The sequence below is a fragment of the Miscanthus floridulus genome, chromosome 6 (genome assembly GCF_019320115.1).
Source record: "Miscanthus floridulus cultivar M001 chromosome 6, ASM1932011v1, whole genome shotgun sequence".
Taxonomy (NCBI): Eukaryota; Viridiplantae; Streptophyta; class Magnoliopsida; order Poales; family Poaceae; genus Miscanthus; species Miscanthus floridulus.
The window spans coordinates 140959971-140982291 of NC_089585.1; the positions used below are offsets into that span (position 1 = coordinate 140959971).

A 22321-nucleotide genomic window follows, 5' to 3' on the forward strand; every position below is an offset into this window, starting at 1 on the left:
TTGCCTGGTGTCTTGGTAGCTGTGTATCAACCCAAAACGTCTCTAATTCTGGCACGGAGGGAGTATGTAGTTGCAGCTAGGGTGGTCCATTATTAAAAAAAAACAATTCAAATGCAACATGTGGATACACTGTATAAGTTGCGTAGTGCAATGCAATTTTAAACTACAGATACCAAAGAGCAATTCTAACATTAGCCGTCAAAACAAGGACGTTACTTTTGATTTGAGGGCTCTTCCTACTTTTGAGGCCTTATTTTTTCGGGCTGCACGTCAACAAGAGCCCTATTCTCAATTCCCTTTATTTCCTTACACATTATATGCATATTATATATTTTTAAGAACGTAATATTATATAATAATTTATTTAAACTATAACAATAAAGCACTATACTTACTATAACGAATATTCAAATTTAAATTCAAATACAAATTTGTTCTGAATTCAATGATAGTCGATCATGACATATTATGCTGAGCTTCTTCAACTCTTGATTCCTCAAGGGAGACCTCAGAGAGAAGATGCACGAAGTCCAGCATTTCTTGGGTCCGAGGCTCCACCTCAGATGCAATAAGTTTGATCTAAACAAACAGAATGGTGAAGTCATAGAATTCTGCATCTACTATGAGCTAGCAAATGGCATGACGGGGATTTTCTTGATTGAATGATTCAGCGTATATATGGATGAGCCGTATGATACTCGGGTATAAAAAGACTAGAATAGCTACAGTTTTCAATGAGAAACAGACCTATTTTCTTCCAAGTGCACAAAACAATTCAGCTAACCCCCTAATAGGCCTTACAGTTGAGCAAATGCAAATCAAACTGGCCCATCAACAGGACTCTGCCAACTTGCCAAGCCTCACGCGAAGGCCGAGCAGCAGACAGGCTTCTTGACTCGTATATAGGCCTTTGGTTGGGCCGAGCCCCAGGTGGTCCGGAGCCCACAGGGACCACCCTGCAGCTGGAAAAAGTCTACATTACCTCCATCAACTTTCGCGAAAATCCGCTTTTCCTCCTGAACTCCAAAACTGGGCAAAACACATCTCTCAACTTTTAAAACCGTTCATCTTACCTCCTTGGCCCGGTTATAAGCAGTTTTGAAGGAGGTTTTGTCTTTTTCTTTTTTATTTATTTCGGCTAAATCTTTGAAAAATCATAGTAAATCATAGAAAAATCATAAAATAGAAAAATCCAATTTTGTTGGACTCCACATGAGTAGATCTACATAGTGAACATATAATATGATATGCTTTAGCACAATTTTTTTGCTGTAGCTTTAGATCTGTGCTTTTCTGTAATTAAATGGAATAATTCATAGCTGCAGTTTCTATGGTCCAATTGTGGTGAAATTTTTATGGTGGGCTAATTATTGTATGCTTAAACTTTAGTAAAAAATTCATACTCATTGGATCATGTATATCTTAGTTATAGATTTTATTTAGGTTTATGCTTGTTAAATATAAATAAATCTATAACTAAGTTATACATGATCCAATGAGTATGAAATTTTTACTACAATTTAAGCATACAATAATTAGCCCATCATAAAAATGTCACAACAATTGGACCATAGAAACTACGGCTATGAATTATTCCATTTAATTACAGAAAAGCATAGATCTAAAGCCAAAGCAAAAACTTTGTACTAAAGCATATCATATTATATGTTCACTGTGTGTATTTACTCACGTGGAGTCCAACAAAATTAGATTTTCTATTTTATGATTTTTTTGTGATTTACTATGATTTTTTAAAGATTCAGCCGAAATAAAAAAAAGACAAAACCGCCTTCAAAACCAATTATAATCGGGCCAAGAGGTAAGATAAACGGTTTTAAAAGTTGAAGGAGTTGTTTTACTCGGTTTTGAAGTTAAGGGAGGAGAAGCGGACTTTTGCGAAAGTTGAGAAGGCAATTTGGACTTTTCCCCTGTAGCTCTGGCATTGCCGCCAAGCGCTCTAGGGCTCTCTAGCGCACACGGCAGAGGCAGGAAGCCCAACTAGGCCCTACACCTTACAAAAAAGCCCATAGCCTATAATTTTGCACGGGCCGTGCAACCAATAGAGCCTAGTAAGCTGAAACCTAATTTTGCTCAAAAAAAATTGAAACCTAATTGATAGCCCTTGCGGTTGCAGCCCTCGATCCAGACGCCAACTTCTCTTCCTTTCCACCCATCGCCGCGATGCAGCCGTAGCCACCACCGCCGTTCGCCGGCATGATGTTGTTCACACCCGAGCAACAGGCCTCCAGCGCTGCAGCGTGCAAGTCCATCTGCTCCACTTGCGGCGTCGTGGCGCCGAACCCGGCCAACACGTGCGTGCACGGAGGCCACGCCACAACGACGTGGTGCACTGCCCGGCATGCTCCTCGTACCTGAGGCCGCCACGGTCGTGGATCCGCGCCGCACCGGACTCGGCAGAGCTCATGCAGATCCTCATCCGCCGCGTCGACTGCCACACCACCCGCCACGGGGTCCCCACTGAGCCGCCGCACTCCAACTCCAAAGGCCTCGCACTACTAGAGAATAGACTTTAGAACGATGTCCCAATTTAGCATTAGCCTCGATATTTTTTGCCCCCGGAAGTCCCGATTGGTAATACCAACCGGGACTAAAGGTTCCTGCCCAACGGCTACTACGGCAGACTTTTGCTGTAGGGGACCTTTAGTCCCGGTTGGAGCTACCAACCGGAACTAAAGGTTAACTCTTACTCTCGGTTGGTCCCTTCAACCGGGAGTAAAAGTCTACTCCCGGCTGGAGGCTACGTCCGGGACTAAAAAGTGACCTTTAGTCCCGGTTGCTGTCTCCAACCGGAACTAAAACTTAAAACTATAACAGACAGTCTTTTGAGCCGGGACTGACAGCGTGCTGTCCCGGTTGCATTTATTGCCGTGCTCTAAGCTCTAAGCTCTAAAGCTCTAAGTTTTAGTCCTGGTTGCATTTATTGCCGTGCTTTACTTGTACTAGAAAGCTTAGAGCTTGAAACTTCAGTCGGGACTAAAGCTTAGAGCTTGAAACTCCAACCGGGACCCATATGCATGTTTCAAGCTTTTAGTCCCGGTTGTTGTGCTTGCATTTGTATGTAGGAATTGAAACTCCAACCGGGACTAAAGTAGCAATAAGAAACGAAGACGTACTTGATGGTGCTTTACTTGTACCTGCTTGCATTTACGAGCTTTAGTCCTGGCTTGCATTTACCTGCTTGCATTTATGAGCTTTAGTCCCGGCTTGCATTTACCTGCTTGCATTTATTGCTGACACCGAAAACGAAGACCTTTAGTCCCGGCTGGTCCGATGCAACTGAACACGACCAAATCAATTAGTCCCGGCTAGTATTATGAGCCGGGACTAAAGATATACCTTTAGTCCCGGCTAGTATTATCAGCCGGGACTAAATGTCTTTTAGTCCCGGGCGTTTACAGGAGCCTTGATGGGCCGGCCCAGTATGCAATATGCTGGAATTGCTGGCCAGTCCCACCTATTAGCACCACCTCGCTTGCTCAGAAGAGTGAAAGCTAACTTAAAAGCTCAGCTCTCGAACCAAGCAGCACGAACTTGAACAGGATTGTACCGCTGATCCTTGACTAAAGGTCCTTCGTACTATAGTTTATACAAAATGTTGAACATTATAAACGTACGTATATTTTAGCAGCGTAGAATGCGTATTCAAAAACCAAAACGAATCATCAATTAAAAATAGAAAAAAAAGGAAAATAGAAATAGAAACAAAAAAAACCTGGTAGCAGCGTGAAAATAGAAAAAAAGGAAAATAGAAATAGAAACAAAAAAAAGAAAAAAACCTTTAGTCCCGGTTGGGGTTACCAACCGGGACTAAAGGGTGCGGCCACGTTTGCTCGACTGGAGGGCCTTTAGTCCCAGTTGGTAACACCAACCGAGACTAAAGGTTTCTCTTTAGTCTCGGCTCGATGACCTGGAACTGAAGGTTCCACCTTTAGTCCCGGGATCATTGTCCCAGCGTGGTAACCGGGACTAAAGGCCGTTACCGCCTGGGACAACAAGGCCATCCTGTAGTAGTGTCGCGCTCCTCGTCCGCCTCCGCCGCGATACCACCCACGGTGTGGCGGTGGAGGAGGACCACGTCGCGGAGTTCGCCGTCCACGACCGCCTCTGTGACGCCTGCGGCATGGCCCGGGCCTAGGCCGCCAGCCCCAACCAGCAGTGGTCCGCCGTCGTTTAGGTGCGACAGCACGCGTCGCACCGCCGCACTCTCATCCACCTCGACCAGCAGATCGTCAGGCACGGCGCCGCAGACTCGGCCGTCCGTGTGGACGGCAGCTCGAGGGGGGGGGCTCGACTTCTACTTCGCGTCCCGCTCCCACGCCGCGCGCCTCGTCGAGTTCATCTCGTCCATCGCGCCCGCCCGCGTAGTCGGCATCGCGAGGCAGCTCGTCTCGCCTAACAATTTCAAGGACGCCTTCTCCGTGGAGCTCTGCGCTATCTGCCGCGACGACCTCATCTTCCTACCCAGGGAGGCGTCCCGCGCGCTCGGTGGCCTGGGGCCGCTCGTGCTCTGCGTCAAGGTCAGCAAATCGGTATCGCTTCTTGTCACAGATGGACACTAAGGCGTCTTCCTAGTAGCTTGGCGTATTTTCATTGTTTGCTTTGTTACTCAGTGTCTGTCATGTGGGCCATGGGCCAGGGTCTTGTTTCCGGCATACAAATGCCTGGAGTCTGTAAGAAAACGGTATCAAAGAAAAGTGAACACGAACATGCTAAAGCAGGGGCTTACCTCGCCGGCGTTCATCCCTGATCTGTGCCATTTGTAGTGCTCACGTCGACGGCTTGACGCCGGCGGCCATGGGTGTTACAGTGGTATCAGAGATGGTTTATCCTCGGCCTCCGTTCTCGATTCCGCTCGGCTTCGATCTTCGATTCATAATTCCGGTCGGTGGGTTGATCTCCACCCTGCATCCTTGTGGTGTGGGCGAGAGGTCCCATAAATCCCTCCTTTGGTTGAATCGGGTCAGCTAGCGGCGTCGAGTTCGTTTAATCCGAGATCCACAAATTTCCCATCCACCCACCCCACCTCCTCTATAGATACCTGGATCCATCGCAGTTCCTTCCCTCCATCTGTGTGGTGGCACTGCAACGGGTTTCTCTTCATCAACAATCGACTGCGCGCGGGCGCCATCACCACCAGCTCGTCGGTGGTTCCATCCTCTATGGCACAATTCTCGACTGGGGGACTACATCAACAAATTTAGTTCGGTGGCGTGAACTCTTTGTGAGAATTTCTCCAACTTCTATCTCGATTTCCTTCTAGCACGCTTGAATCAGTGGTGAGGGTTGCGAGGCGCTTGTTCTCATGTAAAATTTCATAGCCAACTGGTTCAATTGCAGTGTGGCGACATTCGGAGGGGAAGTGTCCATCGACTTGGGTTGCGAGACACCTGTTTCCATGTAAAATTCCTTAGTCGAGCCTCACTTCCAGGCGGCGGTGATTAGTTGTGGTGTGGAGCAGTCAATAGGGAAGGTGTGAACCAAACCTGTTGTTTCACTAGTTTCAGTCACGGCTCTATCTAAGCCTTCCAATCCCAAACCATCAAAGCAGACCCAAATTCTATTGGATCAGATGACTAAGAGCGCTGATGATGACTAGTCCAAGTGGGACCAGGTGATGGATCATTTCGATCTCTTGTTCAATCGTATGACGGATATGGGTATTGTCCAGCAAGAGATGAAAACTCAAATTGAGTTAAACAACACAAAGGTTGATAAGTGTTCTGCAGATCAACAGTTCATTGCTCAGCAAGTTAGAGCTAATGGCCAGGTAGTAGCTCAACTGACCCTACAACAGTTTGAGGAGGAGAACAGATCTATCAGTCATGGTTCCTCGTCCCTGGTGTACGATGATGAAGAAGAGCATTTCCAGAACATGTTTGCCAAGGACAAGAGCATTAAGAAACCTGAGCAGTCCAAGTATCACAGGTCCAAACTGGAGCAGGACAAGGGAGAAGGGGTACCTCATCATGCTCTGCCTAAAATGTTTTTTCCCAAGTTTGATGGCCTTCATCCCAAAATCTGGATTGACAATTGCTGCAATTACTTCTCTATTTATAATGTGCCTGAGAGACTTTGGGTGTCTTCTGCCACCATGCATCTAAAGGGCAATGCTGCCAAGTGGTACTAGGCCTATAAACAGACACATACTAAGATCTCTTGGGTCACCTTTTGCTTGGCTATGGAACAGCAATTTGGAGCTGATGATTATAGAAATGCCTTCACTGAGTTGATTGATCTCAAGCAGTCAGGCACTGTGGAAGACTATACTACTAAGTTTGAGCAATTGCAGTTTGATATCACTATGCATAGCTGTCATTATGATGACCTTTTCTTCACCTCCCATTATGTAAGTGGTCTCAAAGATGAAATTAGGGCAGTGGTTGAGCCTCAGGTACCAACAACTATACACAGAGCTGCTATTATAGCCAGAATTCAGCAAAAGGTGCTTGATAGAGGGGAAAACAAGTACTAGAAGGCTCCTATTCTTCCCAAGCCAACCTCACAACACAGAACTGAGATCAAGCCAAACCCAGTTTCTGGTACTCTATGGAGGGATAGGCAGCTGAGGGACTACAGGAAGGCCAATGGGTTGTGCTACACCTATGGGAACAAATTTGAACCAGGACATATTGAGGTCTGCCCCAAGAGAACCAAACCACACAGCAATGCTCTGGTGGTCAATGACTTGGATAGAGAACTCAGTGATGATGTTCTCAATCAACTAGCTATCGAGGATGCTTTACCAGACCAGTTCTGTCAATTGTCCCTCAATGCATTGACCAACAGTGATACAAGCAACAGTATTAAACTGAAAACCAGGGTCAAGAATAAGATTATGCTTACTTTATTGGACAGTGGCAGTTCTCATAGCTTTGTAAGTGCCCACTTCACCCAACTAGTTGGCCTGCCAACTGTGCCGATGTCCCCTCGCAAAGTAAAACTTGCAAATGGTGAGTGGATAGTGGCTGACAAAATGGTCAAGCAATTGCAATGGTATTGTCAGGGTCATACACTAGTTGCTGATATGATAGTACTGGATATGCACCCCTATAACGCTATCCTAGGTTTTGATTGGTTGCAACGCCACAGTCCAATGCAGTGTGATTAGCAACTTAAAACTCTTGAATTCAAGGTGAATGGCCGGCCAGTGAAATTGCAGGGCATCAATCCACCACCTCTGCAGCTGACAGCCATCTCTGCAACTAAAGTCTATAATTCCATCAAAGGCAATGATGTTTGGGCCTTTGTATTAGTGGACCAACTCCCACAAGACCACCCCAGCCTACCAATTCCACTATCATTCCATCACCTATACAACATGTGTTGACACGGTATGATGATGTTTTTTCTGATCCACAGACCTTACCACCACAAAGGACTTATGATCACTCCATTCCTTTGCTTCCTGGTTCCATTCCTGTAAACTCAAAACCCTATCATTACTCTCCCCACCATAAATCAGAGATTGAAAGGCAAGTTCAACAGTTACTTCAAGCTAGATTAATTTGCCACAGCCACAGTCCATTTGCTTCTCTAGTCCTACTTGTCAAGAAGAAAGATGGAACATGGAGGTTTTGTGTAGATTACAGGAAACTCAATGCCCTCACTATAAAGAATAGATTTCCAATACCTATAATTGAGGAGATATTGGATGAGTTGGCTGGTTCCAAATTCTTCACAAAATTGGATATGAGGTCTGGTTACCATCAGGTTAGAATGCTTCTAGAGGATGAACGCAAGACATCATTTAAGACACATCACGGCCACTACCAGTTTAAGGTGATGCCTTTTGGACTCACTAATACACCAGCCACTTTCCAGTGTATCATGAATCAAATACTTCAGCCTTTCCTCAGAAAATTTGTGTTGGTCTTTCTAGATGATATATTGATCTATAGCAACACTTTAGAAGATCATGCTAATCATCTTGAGCAAGTGTTGACCACCCTTAGACAGCATCAGTTGTACTTGAAATCTTCTAAATGTACTTTTGCTCAAGATAGTCTGGAATATTTGGGTCACATAATCTCTTGTCAAGGTGTGGCCACTGATAAAAACAAGATGATTGCTATGCTACATTGGCCAGTACCTACTACAGTCACTGAGCTGAGAGCTTTTCTGGGATTCACTAGATATTATAGGAGGTTTGTTAAACATTATGGACTACTTACTAAGCCTCTTACTCAGTTGCTCAAATATAAGCAGTTTGCCTGGTCTGAAATAGCTTAGCAGGCCTTTGATGAGGTCAAAGTAACCATGACCAGAACCCCTGTATTGGGTCTTCCAGATTTCACTCAGCCATTTACTATAGAAACTGATGCTTGCAATGATGGTATTGGAGCTGTTTTGATGCAGCAGGGAAAACCCATTGCTTATCTTAGTAAGGCTCTTAGGGAGAAGCACAAATCACTTTCCATTTATGAGAAGGAGTTCTTGGCCTTCATTATGGCAGTTCAGAAATGGAGACCATACTTACAAAGACAAGAATTCACAATTCTCACAGACCACAAGTCTTTAAGCTTTCTCAATGAACAGAACCTACATTCTGAACTGCAGAGAAAAGCTATGACTAGGCTCATGGGTCTCCACTTTAAGATTGTGTATAAGAAAGGCAAAGAAAATGTAGCTGCAGATGCTTTATCCAGGGTAGCTCACCTCATGGCTATTCAAGAAGTCTCTACTGTTCAGCCAGTTTGGATTCAAGAGGTCTTGAATTCCTACATCACATATCCCAAAGCTCAGCTGTTGTTGAAGCAATTAGCTGTGTCCAGTCCTGATGCTAATGGTTTCAGTCTTGAGCAGGGTCTCATCAGACACCATGGAAACATTTGGATTGGCCAAAATTCATCTTTACAAACGAAGCTCATTGCTGCTTTTCATTCAAGTCCTTTGGGAGGCCATTCAGGTATTACTCCTACCTATTATAAACTAAGGAAGCATTTTGCTTGGAAGGGTATGCGGCAGGATGTCGACAGCTATATCAAGCAATGTTCAGTCTGTCAGCATGCTAAACATTCATTACAACATCCAGCTGGCCTGTTGCAACCTTTGCCTGTGCCTGAAAGAGTTTGGAGAGATGTTTCTATGGACTTCATAGAAGGTTTACCCAAATCTGATGGGTACAGTGTCATTTTAGTAGTTGTGGACAGGCTGACTAAGTATGCCCATTTTATTCCAGTCAAGCACCCTTACACTGCCAGCACTATTGCTCAGGCATTCCTGGATAATGTGGTGAAGCTGCATGGCTTACCGAATTCGATTGTCAGTGACCGAGACACAGTGTTTGTCAGTCACTTCTGGACACAACTGTTTAAGTTGTACAAGGTCAACTTAGCCTTGAGCACAGCCTACCACCCTCAAACGGATGGACAGACTGAGAGAGTAAATCAATGTTTGGAAATGTTTCTTCGATGTTCGGTGCAAGACTCTCCCAAGGCCTAGACATCTTGGCTGTCCCTAGCTGAATTGTGGTATAACTTCTCCTATCACAGTTCACTAGGTTGCTCCCCTTTTAAGGCTCTTTATGGGTATGAACCAAATGTAGGTGCAATACCTCAGCTACTAGAAAATATTTGCTCATCAGTGGCTGAGGTCACTCAGAACAAGGAACTTAATTTGCAATCCATCAAACAAAATATGGCAAGAGCTTAGAATAGGATGAAGTTGCTGGCTGACAGAAAACGCACTGACTGTCATTTCACTGTTGGTGATCAGGTATTGTTGAAATTACAGCCCTACACTCAATCTACAGTGGCCAACCACCCCTTTCCCAAGCTAGCATACAAGTATTTTGGTCCTTATACAGTGCTGGAACGCGTGGGTTCAGTTGCCTATAACAATCTTATCGGAGGGCCATATGATTCATCCAGTCTTCCACATATCCCAGCTAAAGCCCTTTGTGCCTGACTGCACTCCGGTGTTTGATAAACTACCAGTTACTACATACTTGTCAGCTGCAGCAGCTGTGCCGGACCAGATCATTGACAAGCATCTGGTCAAAAAAGGAAACACAGCCATTCCTCAGGTCAAGGTTCTCTGGACTGGTCTGCATCCATCCACCGCAACATGGGAGGATTATCATGTTTTGCGGCAACGATTTTCTGATGCTCCAGCTTGGGGACAAGCTCCATCTTTGGCGGGGGGAAGTGTCACAGATGACACAACAGGACACTAAGGCGTCTTCCTAGTAGCTTGGCGTATTTTCATTGTTTGCTTTGTTACTCAGTGTCTGTCATGTGGGCCATGGGCCAGGGTCTTGTTTCTGGCATACAAATGCCTGGAGTCTGTAAGAAAACGGTATCGAAGAAAAGTGAACACGAACACGAACACGCTAAGGCAGGGGCTTACCTCGTCGGCGTTCATCCCTGATCTGTGCCATTTGTAGTGCTCACGTCGACGGCTTGACGCCGGCGGCCACCGGTGTTACACTTCTCGACACCAACAGCATGCGCCTCGTTGCCATGAGCATCGCGGAGTACGACCGGTACAGGTTCGAGCCCCTGCTCAGCAGCCGCCGGCTCGTGGAGTACGTCGTGCTCGACGTGGAGCTGGATCTGCGCCATCACGGCGTCTTCGTCCCGTACCCGACTGCATGGGTGCAGATCGCCCGCGCGTCGGACTTGGGCAAGAACGACACCATCTTCACCGTGAAGACGCATATCGGCTGGCGGCTGAACCCTGGGGACCATGTGCTAGGGTACGACCTCTGCAACGTCAACTCTTGTAACAACCACGACCTGGAGAGCTATGGGCAGCGGCACGAGTTACCTGACGCGGTGCTTGTCAAGAAGAGGTATAAAAGGAGCGCGGGTAAGATGATGCAGGAGCAGGACGGCAGCGGCAGCGAGCGAGGCTGCGCTGAGATTGAAGAACTTGCCATGGGTATTGGATGCATTGAGCTGAATCCGTCCGACGACAAGGAGCTCGATGAACTGCTCGAGGACCTCTCCATTTGATCGGCTGTAAGTTGCATTGCATAGAAATAATATATATGGCAGTATGCGTGCTCTGACTGTACGTGTTTCTGATCTGCATGTGTCGTTTGAATGCTTTATCCAAATTGACGGGAATTCGCTAGCATCGCTTTCTCATAATTAAATTTGGTGATCTTCATCGAGTATAGAGTGATATGGTTATTACTCTCTGATTGTACACATTATCCGAGGTGTCGACGCATTTTTTTGGGTTGAAAGCAAGCAAATTTAGTGGATCAGTTCCCATTCAACTGATCCACGCCTTGACCTGGCCTCTGATCCATCACACAAGGAGACAGGATTATTATTATTATTCGAACAAAAACCACGGTCCTCCCATGTCACCACACACGAGACAGTACTCTCTCTTAGGAGTTAGGACTCAGGCGTGTAATGGGACTGGATAGGACTTACGAGTGTAATCGGACTGGATACATACGGATACATACGGATGCTGCTGGTATCTTATAATGCTCTTGAGGCCGTCCCTATGTTCGGACGCTCCTTGCCGGCCTGTGGACCAGTAAGGCGTTTTAGACTTACGTTTCAAGTGTTTCATCTATGTTATATATGTTACAATGATAATATACACATGTTGCAAGTCTATGTTTCAAGTATTTTAGATGTTTAAGACGTATGTTTCAATTGTTTCATCAACATATTGGATATGTTAATATGACTATACACACATGTTTCAAACATATGTTTGAAGTGTTTCAGATGTTTCATACTTTTGCAAGTGTTTTATCTGGATGTTACAAAAGTTGATCTTGATATTGCATATGTTGCTATGGCTATACACGCATGTTAAGTGTCTCATCTGGATGTTTCAAAAGTAGATCTGGTGTTGCACATGTTGCAATGGTGCCGGTGGCTAGCGGACATCGGTCTGCCACAGCCGTCTACAGCTGCTGCTCGTGTGGTGCCGAGGGTTACGGTGCGGGCATTGAGGCTGGCAAACGCCTCCGTGGCCCGCATCCGTAGGTGGGGCAGGTAACGGAGACCCACATGGGTTTCCCCGTACGAGTGTGGGATGGGAGCGGGTCCTGCGTATGGGCGCTGGCGCTGGATAGGATGCGGACGCGCGGGGCGTGGCATGGGATGTAGGCGCGGGAGCTACGTCCAAACGCGACGATTGTTCGGATGTCTGGGCGCTAGCCCTTGTTTTCGTATGTATATTTTCTTTTCCGAACTGGAATCAGACACGGATAGCCACCAGATATAGATACGAATATGCATTGTCGCGCTCAAGAATAAGAAAGAATATATGTTGAATGCGGAACAAGTCATGTCAGTTACGAATATTTCTTTGAACTAGCAAATATACCCGCGTGTTGCAACCGGATATATAGCTTGTCGCGAAGTCACCTGGACGGTCTGTATCTTGAAGATTTATTCAACGATCATGTCATTTGTTCCCAGACGTCTTAGGATTGGACTTCCCATTGTTGGACGTGTCTTGGGATTGGACTTTGCACCATCGCTCAGGATGTACTGCTTGTACTGCTTGTCGCGTAGTCATCTGGACATGTTGAATATTTATTCAGGGCCTGTTTGGAAATTGGGAAACATTTCACATTCACGCATTTTTCCTATAAAATTGAATTAATTTCTGTAAAATTCATACATAATTCCTACGAAATTCCTATGTTAGAAATAGGCCCTCAATGATCATGTCATCTGTTGCAATACTTATTACAATTGAACTTCGTATCATTGTTGGATATGTCTTGGAATTGGACTCTAGACTGTCTCCCATGCATGTTCTTACTCATATGCGAACGGGATATACTACTTGTCGCATAGTCATATGAACGATTTGTGTCTCAAAGATTTATTCAATTATCATGTTATTTGTTCCAATACATCTTAGATTCTGCATTGTCGCGCTAGATGCATGTTGTTCTAACTGGTATGAGAACAAGATATAATATTGCTTGTCGTGTAGTCATCTGGACGATCTGTGTCTCAACGATTTATTCGATGATCAAGTTATTGCCAAAAACAGAACACAAAGAAGGGGAAAAGGAAACTGAAAAGGAAAAACATGAAAAAATAATAAAAAAGAGAAAATAAAAGATAAAACTAAACGAAACGAACACGGGACAAAACAAGAGAACGCAACGCAACGGAAGAGATATAGACAGAAGAAAAAAGAAATAGGACACAGAAAAAAGAAAAGAAAACTTGGACTTTTCCGTGATTTAAAGGGGATAAAAAAAGAAAACAAAAGGAAAAAGGTCGACAGAATGAACAGGAAAAATAGAGGGACAACATGGGAAAAAACACGTGTCAAATAAGAAAGAACTAACGGACTGAAAAGAGAAAAACGGACGCGGATGTAAGAGAAAAATGAACTGACTTGCTGGCATCGCACGTCCGATCCGGGCGCTAGCGTCCGGACGGTGTTCGCACAGGGAGTGAGCAAGGGCCTAGCGCGTCGAGCTCGCGAGCCAGCGCTCTAGCAATGGGCTCGCGCTGCCTGAGACGTCACCCGTGCCACCCCCAACGTCGCCCACATCGCCATCCACTTCTCACGCGAATTCCATGTGCAACACCCGATTAACTTTTAAAACATCCAGATATAACAGTTGCAACATACAAAAGAAGACAGATGAAACACTTGAAACAAGCTGCGAAAATGTCTGAAAAACATTTGAAAACCATTACAAACATATGTAGCACTCACATGAAACACTTGCAAACATATGTATGAGACACCTGAAAACAGTTGAAACATATGCTTACAACATGCATATATATGCAACATCTACATCTACTTTTGCAACATCCAGATAAAATACTTACAACATACGTTTAGAACAGATGAAACATTTGGAACATACACATGAAACATACGTGTACCGCCATTACAACATGTGCAACATCCCGATCTACTTTTGTAAAATTGATATACAACACTTGCAACATAACTCTGAAACATCTAAAACACTTGAAACATATTCTTGCAATTGCGACTTTCACCCTTCTTGTTTGGTACCACGCAACACAGAGCGGGGAAACGACCGATTCTGAAAATCTGCATCCTTGCCACCGTCATCGTAGGCGCTGGTGGGCGAGTCGCCTCTACCCGATCTCGTACGTATCACTGCTGGAGACCATCGCTGAGGGAGACAGCGGACCAGGAGCCATGGAGAGAGAGAGGGGGGAAGGTCGATTGGTCGCCGCTTCTAGCTCGAGCTGCCACCAGAGAGGTACGGAAGCAGGCGGGAGGGGGGGAGGGGGAGGGCGATGCAGAATGGAAACCACACACATCATTTAGTGAGCACAGTGGAGAGGAAAGAAGCCGCGCGTTGGCGCTCAAGTGTGGTGGCGAGGAAGGATGAAGGCAGGCTGGCGGCCAGGCGCAGTGAAGAACGCCATGCCAGAGGGGTCGCCGTGGACCATGCCGCAGCGGCTAGAACTCGACGAGTGGAAAGTATGGTTCGGTCTTGTTTCTGGAGTGGATTGGCTAAACGATTCTCGGTTAAGCAAGCATGGTGGAATGTTGGGCTGTTCAGGTTGGCATCGCGGCCCACCAACGAAGGTGTCCGGATGATCAGACGCCTAGCATTTCCGGAAAACAAAAAACCAAAAAATTAAAAGAAGTTGCGTCAGCACGCTTAAAAAATGGAGGCTCAAACGGATATCTGGGTAAAATATTAATAATTGGACCTTTCCTGACATATTTTAATTATTTTAATCAGATTTTAAGGCTCATAATAAATATTAGTAAAAGATTAATGTGATACGTAAAATTGATTGAAGACTGATTCAAACTTAAATAGATGGCTATTGTTTATATCTTGTTCTAGGGTTAGAAAAGGTTTAAGAAGAGCTACACGCGTGCATAGATTCAGCTAGGCTATAATGAGTCGTGCTATGCCAACGAGGTTTTGCAACTCCAAACTGAGTAATGTTGCACAAGTAGCTAGAGGTGTGGACAGACAAATAGAATGAAATTTTGTCTCTATAATAAAATAGTACTGGGTATAGATGTGGAGTAGAAACACCCATGTAAATCTTCTATAAGTCCAGGTTCCAACTAAGTATTGATTAAAGAAGCAAATTAGCGACAAGTGATATACTAACTCAATACTTCCATAAATATTATATTTTTATTCTCATAAAATACTTGGGAAAATTAAAAGTAGATAACTACCAAGAGAATAATATACAAATTAAAATAAAATGCGTACATTGAGGTAAAAAAACGTAAAATGTCTATATTTTTGTTCATAGGAAATATTTTTTTCTCTAAAAACTATGAGAAATTACAAAGCAAAAAATATCTATACCTAATATTAAAGAACAAAAATTTGCTAACACTTGTTTAGTCGTGAATGCCCAAATTCTCTGCTATGTTTCTACTGCTCCGACCTCTATACATGGTGTGGACAAGGCGTCAGACCTCTATACACGGATTCGGACTACAAGCCCTACAATGGACTTCGGTAATATAAGGGCACCCGTAATAGCAACTTACGAGCTAGCTCATAGCATATTGTTTCATATTATAATACAAGCTGGAGAAAATCTAGCTTTTGACCAAGAGCTAGTCACACACACACATTTCAAGATTCTATGAGGATGTCACGTGGGGCCAATGGCGAAGCTAGAGGAGATCGAAGAAGGGTGCACTTGCCTTGTGGGTGCATAGACTTGTGTTGTGGGGGTGCATACATGGTGGGATTTTAGTCATTATAACTGATTTTTCAAAATTTGGGGGGTGCATTTGCACCCTCTAATCATAGTGCAGCTTCGCTCCTGTGTGGGGCTATTCAAGTTATGAGCTATGTGCTAAAAATTATCTATTATTGGAGAGATTGACTTAGAGCTAGTAGCTCGTCCCATCGCAGGTGCCCTAAGCTGGTTAATTAAAGTTGAGTCAAATAAAAAACAAATACGTGGCAGCCTACAACTTCTGCATCCAGCCCCAAAAAGGACTTGGTCATTGGTCCATGCTCGACCAAAGACTGAACTTTGTTGATCACAGGCAAACATTAAATAATTGGACTTGACCATGCAGGCAAGCGCATTGGGCTTTGTGTGCCTCATGGGCTTCGGTTGATACGCCCTCTTGTGGCTGCCGTGACACAGGTGCTACTCATGTTGAGCATGTGTGGACCGTGATGCTGATGCAGCTGCTTTTACTTTTTATATAAGTCCTTTACTTTATAAGTCCCAGCTCGACATCGACATCCCAACAAGAAGCAAGGGGGCAATGCGCTGCATTAAGCTTACTTGAGGATGTAATTACAATTTACGCTAAAGCAATTTTTGTGTATTATTGTAACAAATACAATAACTCCGCCTATGGTGGGGCGTCTTTGGTGTCCCAGCATAGCAGGTCCCAAGCCCTGGTAAAGGAGGAAGGTTGTGTTAGGCGCAGCAAGCCAATGTAAAAACTTAGCCACTTTAATGGAGATGAAACCCAAAAGAATCCCGTTGGGGTGTAACCCACTGAGCGATGCGCCATGTCAGAACCCGGGTATGATGTTAAATGAGAAAGGGCCGGGTCGTCACCCCCATGACACGCCGTGTCGCAATTTGGACATGGTGTCAAGTGAGCAAGGATCGGGTTGTCGCATCCTTAGTGGCGCGCCACATCGGCGCCCGATTGTGGTGCAAAATGAGCAAGGGTCTTCACACCTACCTCGGCGGGTGCGAAGGGTAAGAAAGCTAGTCGAGCCAACTAGGATTGGTTTAGGTAGTTGAAATGTAGGGTCCCTTACAGGTAAGTTAAGAGAGTTAGTGGATACAGCGGTTAGGAGACGTGTAAATATCTTATACGTCCAAGAGACTAAATGGAAGGGGCAGAAGGCGAAGGAGGTGGACAATACCGGCTTCAAGCTCTGGTACACAGGGACAACTTCAAATAAAAATAGAGTATGAGTTTTGATTGATAAAAGCCCCAAGGATGGTGTGGTGGAGGCGAGAAAGCAAGGGGATAGGATCATCTTCGTTAAACTTGTCATTAGTGATATGGTCTTAAATGTAATTAGTGCGTATGCCCCAAGTAGGCCATGATGAGAGTGTTAAGCGGCTTTTTTGGGAAGACTTAGATCGCTTGGTTAGAGCTGTCCCTAGTAGCGAGAAGCTCTTTATAGAAGGTGATCTTAATGGCCATGTAGGTACATCAAGTGCAGGTTTCGAGGCGGTTCATGGGGGTTTCGGATATGGTAGTAGGAACCAGGAGGGAGAGAAAGTCTTAGACTTCGTCATAGCTTTTGATCTGACGATAGCTAACACTTTCTTCCGTAAGAGACAGTCCTATTTAGTGACCATTAATAGCGGCCAGTACTCTAGTCAAATCGACTTTGTCCTTATAAGAAGGAGAGATAAACAAACATGTGTGGACTGCAAGGTGATACCTGGAGAATGTGTGGTCGCTCAACACAAGCTGATGGTGGCTGATTTTCGCTTTCTAGTGCAAACTTGTGGGAACAAACAAGTTAGGGTTGCTAGAACAAAGTGGTGAAAATTAGAAGGGGAGGCATCAAAGGTCTTTAAGGAAAAGGTCATTGAAGAGGGCCCTTGGATTGATGAAGGCGATGCTAACAACATGTGGGAGAAGATGGCAACATGCGTTCAGAAGGTTGCTTCAGAGGTGCTTGGAGTGACCAAAGGGAGCGGATACGACTCGAAAGACATTTGGTGGTGGAATGAACATGTGCAAAAGGCTATTAAGGAAAAAAGGAGTGCAATAAGCGCTTGTATCATGACAGGTGTGCAAACAACATAGAGAAGTATAAGGTGGCAAAGAAGACTGCAAAACGAGCGGTGAGTGAGGCAAAGGGGCGGGCCTATGAGGACCTTTACCGATGTTTGAGTATGAAGGAAGGAGAGAAGGACATTTATAGGATGGCTAGGGCTCGCGATAGGAAGACAAGGGACTTCAAGCAAGTCAAGTGCATAAAGGATGAGAGGGAGCAGCTCTTGGTGAAGGAGGATGAGATCAGACATAGATGACAAGAGTATTTTGATAAATTATTCAATGGTGAGAACGAGAACACCACCGCTCAGCTGGACGACTCGTTTGATGACACTAACATGCGCTTTGTATAGAGGATTCAAGAATCGAAGGTCAGAGAAGCCTTGAAAATGATGAAAGGGGGCAAAACGATGGGCCCTGATGGTATCCTAATCAAGATGTGGAGATGTCTCGAGGATATAGCAATAGTATGGCTAACCAAGATGTTCAACAATATCTTTCGATCGAACAAGATGCCTGAGGAGTGAAGAAGAAGCATATTGGTACCAATCTACAAGTACAAGGGAGATATCCAAAGTTATACTAATTATCGGGGAATTGAGTTGATGAGCCACACTATGAAGTTATGGGAGAGAGTCATCGAGCAGCGCCTGCGAGAAACGACACAGATATCAACAAACCAATTTGGTTTCATGCCCGGAAGGTCAACCACAGAAGCAATCTTCTTAATAAGACAGGTTATGGAGCGGTTTAGAGAGCAGAAGAAGGACATCCACTTGGTTTTCATTGACTTGGAGAAGGCTTATGATAAGATACCAATAAATGTTATGTGGGTGGTCTTTGGACAAACATAAAGTCCCATCAAAGTACGTGACCCTCATCAAGGACATGTACAACAATGTTGTGACTAGTGTTTGAACAAACGATGGTAACACAGATTACTTCCCGATTAAAATTAGACTTCATCAAGGATCAGCCTTAAGCCCGTATCTCTTTGCCTTGGTAATGGATGAGGTTACCAGGAACAAACAAGGGGATATCCCTTAGTGTATGTTATTCGCTGATGATGTAGTGTTAGTAAACGAAAGCCAGACGGGAGTAAATAGGAAACTAGAGTTATGGTGGCAGACCCTTGAGTCTAAAGGTTTTAGATTGAGCAGAACTAAAACCGAATACATGAGATGCGACTTTGGCGGAGTTGTACAGGAAGAGGAAGATGTGAGTTTGGAAGATCAAGTAGTGCATAAGAAGGATACCTTTCGGTATCTAGGATTGATGCTACAGAGAGATGGAAATATTGATGCAGACGTTAGCCATAGAATCAAAGTAGGGTAGATCAAGTGGTGACAAGCTTTTGACATTCTCTGTGACAAGAGGGTACCACAAAAGCTAAAAGGCAAGTTCTATAGAACGGCGGTTAGACCGGCTATGTTGTATAGAGTAGAATGTTGGCCTACAAAGATTCGACATGTTCAACAACTGAGTGTTGCAGAAATGCGTATGTTGTGATAGATTTGCGGTCGTACAAGAATGGACCGAGTTCGGAACGGTGATATATGTGATCGCCTAGAGGTAGCACCAATTGAAGAAAAGCTTATCCAACATCGGTTGAGGTGGTTTTGCCATGTCCAAAGGAGACCTTCAGAGGCACCGATGCATTGTGGAGTCCTAAGCCAAGCTAATAATTTGAGAAGAGGTAGAGGACGACCGAAATTGACATGGGGAGGCAATAAAAGGATATTTGAAAGTTTAAGATATACCTAGAGATCTATATTTGAGTAGGAGTACTTGGAAAGCAGCTATTGAAGTGTTTGAACCGTGACTTGGGGCTCTGGTGGGTTTCAACTCTAGTCTACCCCAACTTGCTTGGAACTGAAAAGCTATGTTGTTGTGTTGTTGTGTATATTGTATTTCAGTATTTGTCATCAGCATACTAACTTTTTTTGTATTATTATAACAAATACACTAAAAATGTCGTATATTGTAAAAAATAATATTTTTAGTGTATTGAAGCCCATAATTTTTATTTAGCTGTGGTGTATGTCTGGACAGTTGGATTTGATTATATACAAGGGTTGGATTTGGGGATAGTACACTGTTTGATTTGTGTTCGATTTTGGTCCAATTTTATTTTTGGTCTATTATTGTTGGACCTTAAGATAGGTTTGGGGATTTGTTTTCGTATACTAGAGTCGTGCTCTCGTGCGTTGCAACGAAATAACAAAGTGCTTCAAATAAAGTTTGTATGTGTATGTATTATATTACCAAAAAAACCAATTTTTGAGTGTGATGTGTAGTTTCGACCATATGCAAGTGCCTGCCACCTGGTCATCATGACCAAGATGAACTCGTAGTTGATCAAGCCGTTGTCGTGAACGTTATCCTCATGAAACGATAGCGCACGCAGCAGCTGGCTAGCAGTTGAGCATAGTGTTGATGGCGTGCGTTACAGCAGGAACAAAAAATAGTTCCATAACAATTCAAATTTAAATCGTATGTTGTACTATTAAAACATAATACTTTGAACGTGACGTCCACAATATAATGTTTGTAGTAATCGTCACGATTATACGAGTCTTCATGAAATGGACAAAAAGCTAGATAGTGCCTTTTTATGTATGAATGGAAGCACCAGTGTGTAAACTAAATTAGGACTTCATTTAGTTTTCTCTAGCAACTAAACTCTTCTTAATCATCAATCTAACTATACATAAATATTTTTTTATGATAATCAAGTATAGCGAAAGGTTCCTTGGTTCTTGAAAAGACATAATCATGAGATCATTGAATTTTTAGCAAGTATGATACATCAAAAGCAATTTTGGATGTAACGTGCTGTTTGTTCTTGTGACGTGCTGAAAAATTTCAGATGAAAAGTGCTGAGTTGCTTTGCATGTTGGCTGGACCAAGAGTGGGATCGGAGCGCCGCGTGCAGCCATCCCGGGAGAGATTGATTTGCATGTGGACGCAGGGTCTAAAAAAACGGTTCGCATGCGGTGCCGGGTCTACTTCCAACAAAAATTGATTTCTAGTTTTTTCTAGAACCTATAATTTTTTAAGAGGATACAGTAAGCCACACATGACCCACCCACTCCACACTCACACTACACGCGAATGCACCCCATGCGCGTCCATAACATGCAAAGAAAGAGATTGGAAGGTTGTAGCCTCTTGTGCAAAAACTCACACTACCACCGACGCCTGCGTGCGTGTATCCTACTTTTTCTAGAAAAATCCAAAAAACGCTGCGATGCCAGAGTTTGAACCCTGATGGGTCCACTTGACTGCTGCCCTACCGTCGAGCCAGATGGCCTTTCGTTCGATTTCTAGTTGCCGGGAGGAGCGACGTACGGAGATGCTATGATACCCTTTTGTATTTCGGTAATGTTATAGAACATACATCCGGAACTAAATAAATCGGATGCTCTGCTCCGCGCTCGCTCTAGCACAGCGACTGTCGGTGCAGAAAGTGACCAACACGAAAATATTTGTAGTTTTGTCGTACATTATGATCGAAGGTGGCCTAGTACTCAATGACATATGGTTTATACTGATTCAGACAACGTGCTCTACGTCCAGTTTAAGTCGGTCGGTGACTTTATTCCTGAGCCCAGGTGCTCGAAGTTTGCAGTGGGGTTACAAACGAGAAGGAGAAAGATGGGGTGTACAAGAGGTCCGGTCGGACTCTGGTCAGAGGGGCCGAGAGTGACGAGAGCTCCGCTATGTGCTATGTGAACTTGATCGATCTGAATCAACTTATCTGTTGGGAGAGAGCGCATCCCCTTTTATAGATGAAAGGGATGGCCTTACAGGTGAGAGGGAGAGATTACGTATGCTACTAAGTCTTGTTACCCACGCCGGCGGGTATAGGATGATGCTAGGCACCCACAATACTGTTGAATGTCAGATGCACGTGGGAGGTTGTGTTGTCTTCTTTAGGTATGGCAGACGTCGGTGCCTGTTATACCGTTGATATCCAGAGGCATGCAAGGGGTTTTACCATGTTCGCCTGAGACGATAAATACCGGCGCCCACAATACTATTGATGCCTTAGGGGCACGTGGGGGAGCCTTACCGTATTTGTCTGGTATGGGAGTTGATGGCGCCCACAACACTGTAGGGGAAAATATCGGCGCCTACAACACTGCTCGGGTTCTGTCATGCCAGGGAGTTTGCATGGTACTATCCTGTAGGTGCACAGGGTATGGTCCCTGGTATTACGGTTTGACTTGTGCGCCCTGCCTTACTTTCTCCATCCGTTTCCTGGTCCTTACCGAGCGGGCGTCCCCGGTCGGTTGGTCCCAGTCGGTTTTGATTACGCCAGTCGGAGAGGAGCTGTAAGCAGGGGTTTCGGCGCATCCCCGGTTGGAGACGCGGGTTGAAGTCGAAAGTGGTGTTAGGCCAGACCTTCCGGTTAGAGAGGCCGTTCGGAGGCGGGCTGGAGACCGAAGCGAGCACTCCGATCGGAGAGGTGGGCTGGAGTCGGAAGCGGGCGCCGTTCCTCCTCGGCCAGGCCTTCCGGTCGAAGATTGGATCGTCCTTCTGGCCTATCGTCTAAGTATTTGGGCCGGCCCATGAGTTGCGCGTTGCTCGCAACGTTGTCTATTGGGCC

At 44.8% G+C, this 22321-nt stretch overlaps 1 pseudogene; it reads left to right on the forward strand.

Annotated features, from left to right (window-relative positions):
• Window positions 1-2217: 2217 nt before the first annotated feature.
• On the forward strand, window positions 2218-10976 carry LOC136459942 (uncharacterized; annotated as a pseudogene).
• Window positions 10977-22321: the final 11345 nt, after the last annotated feature.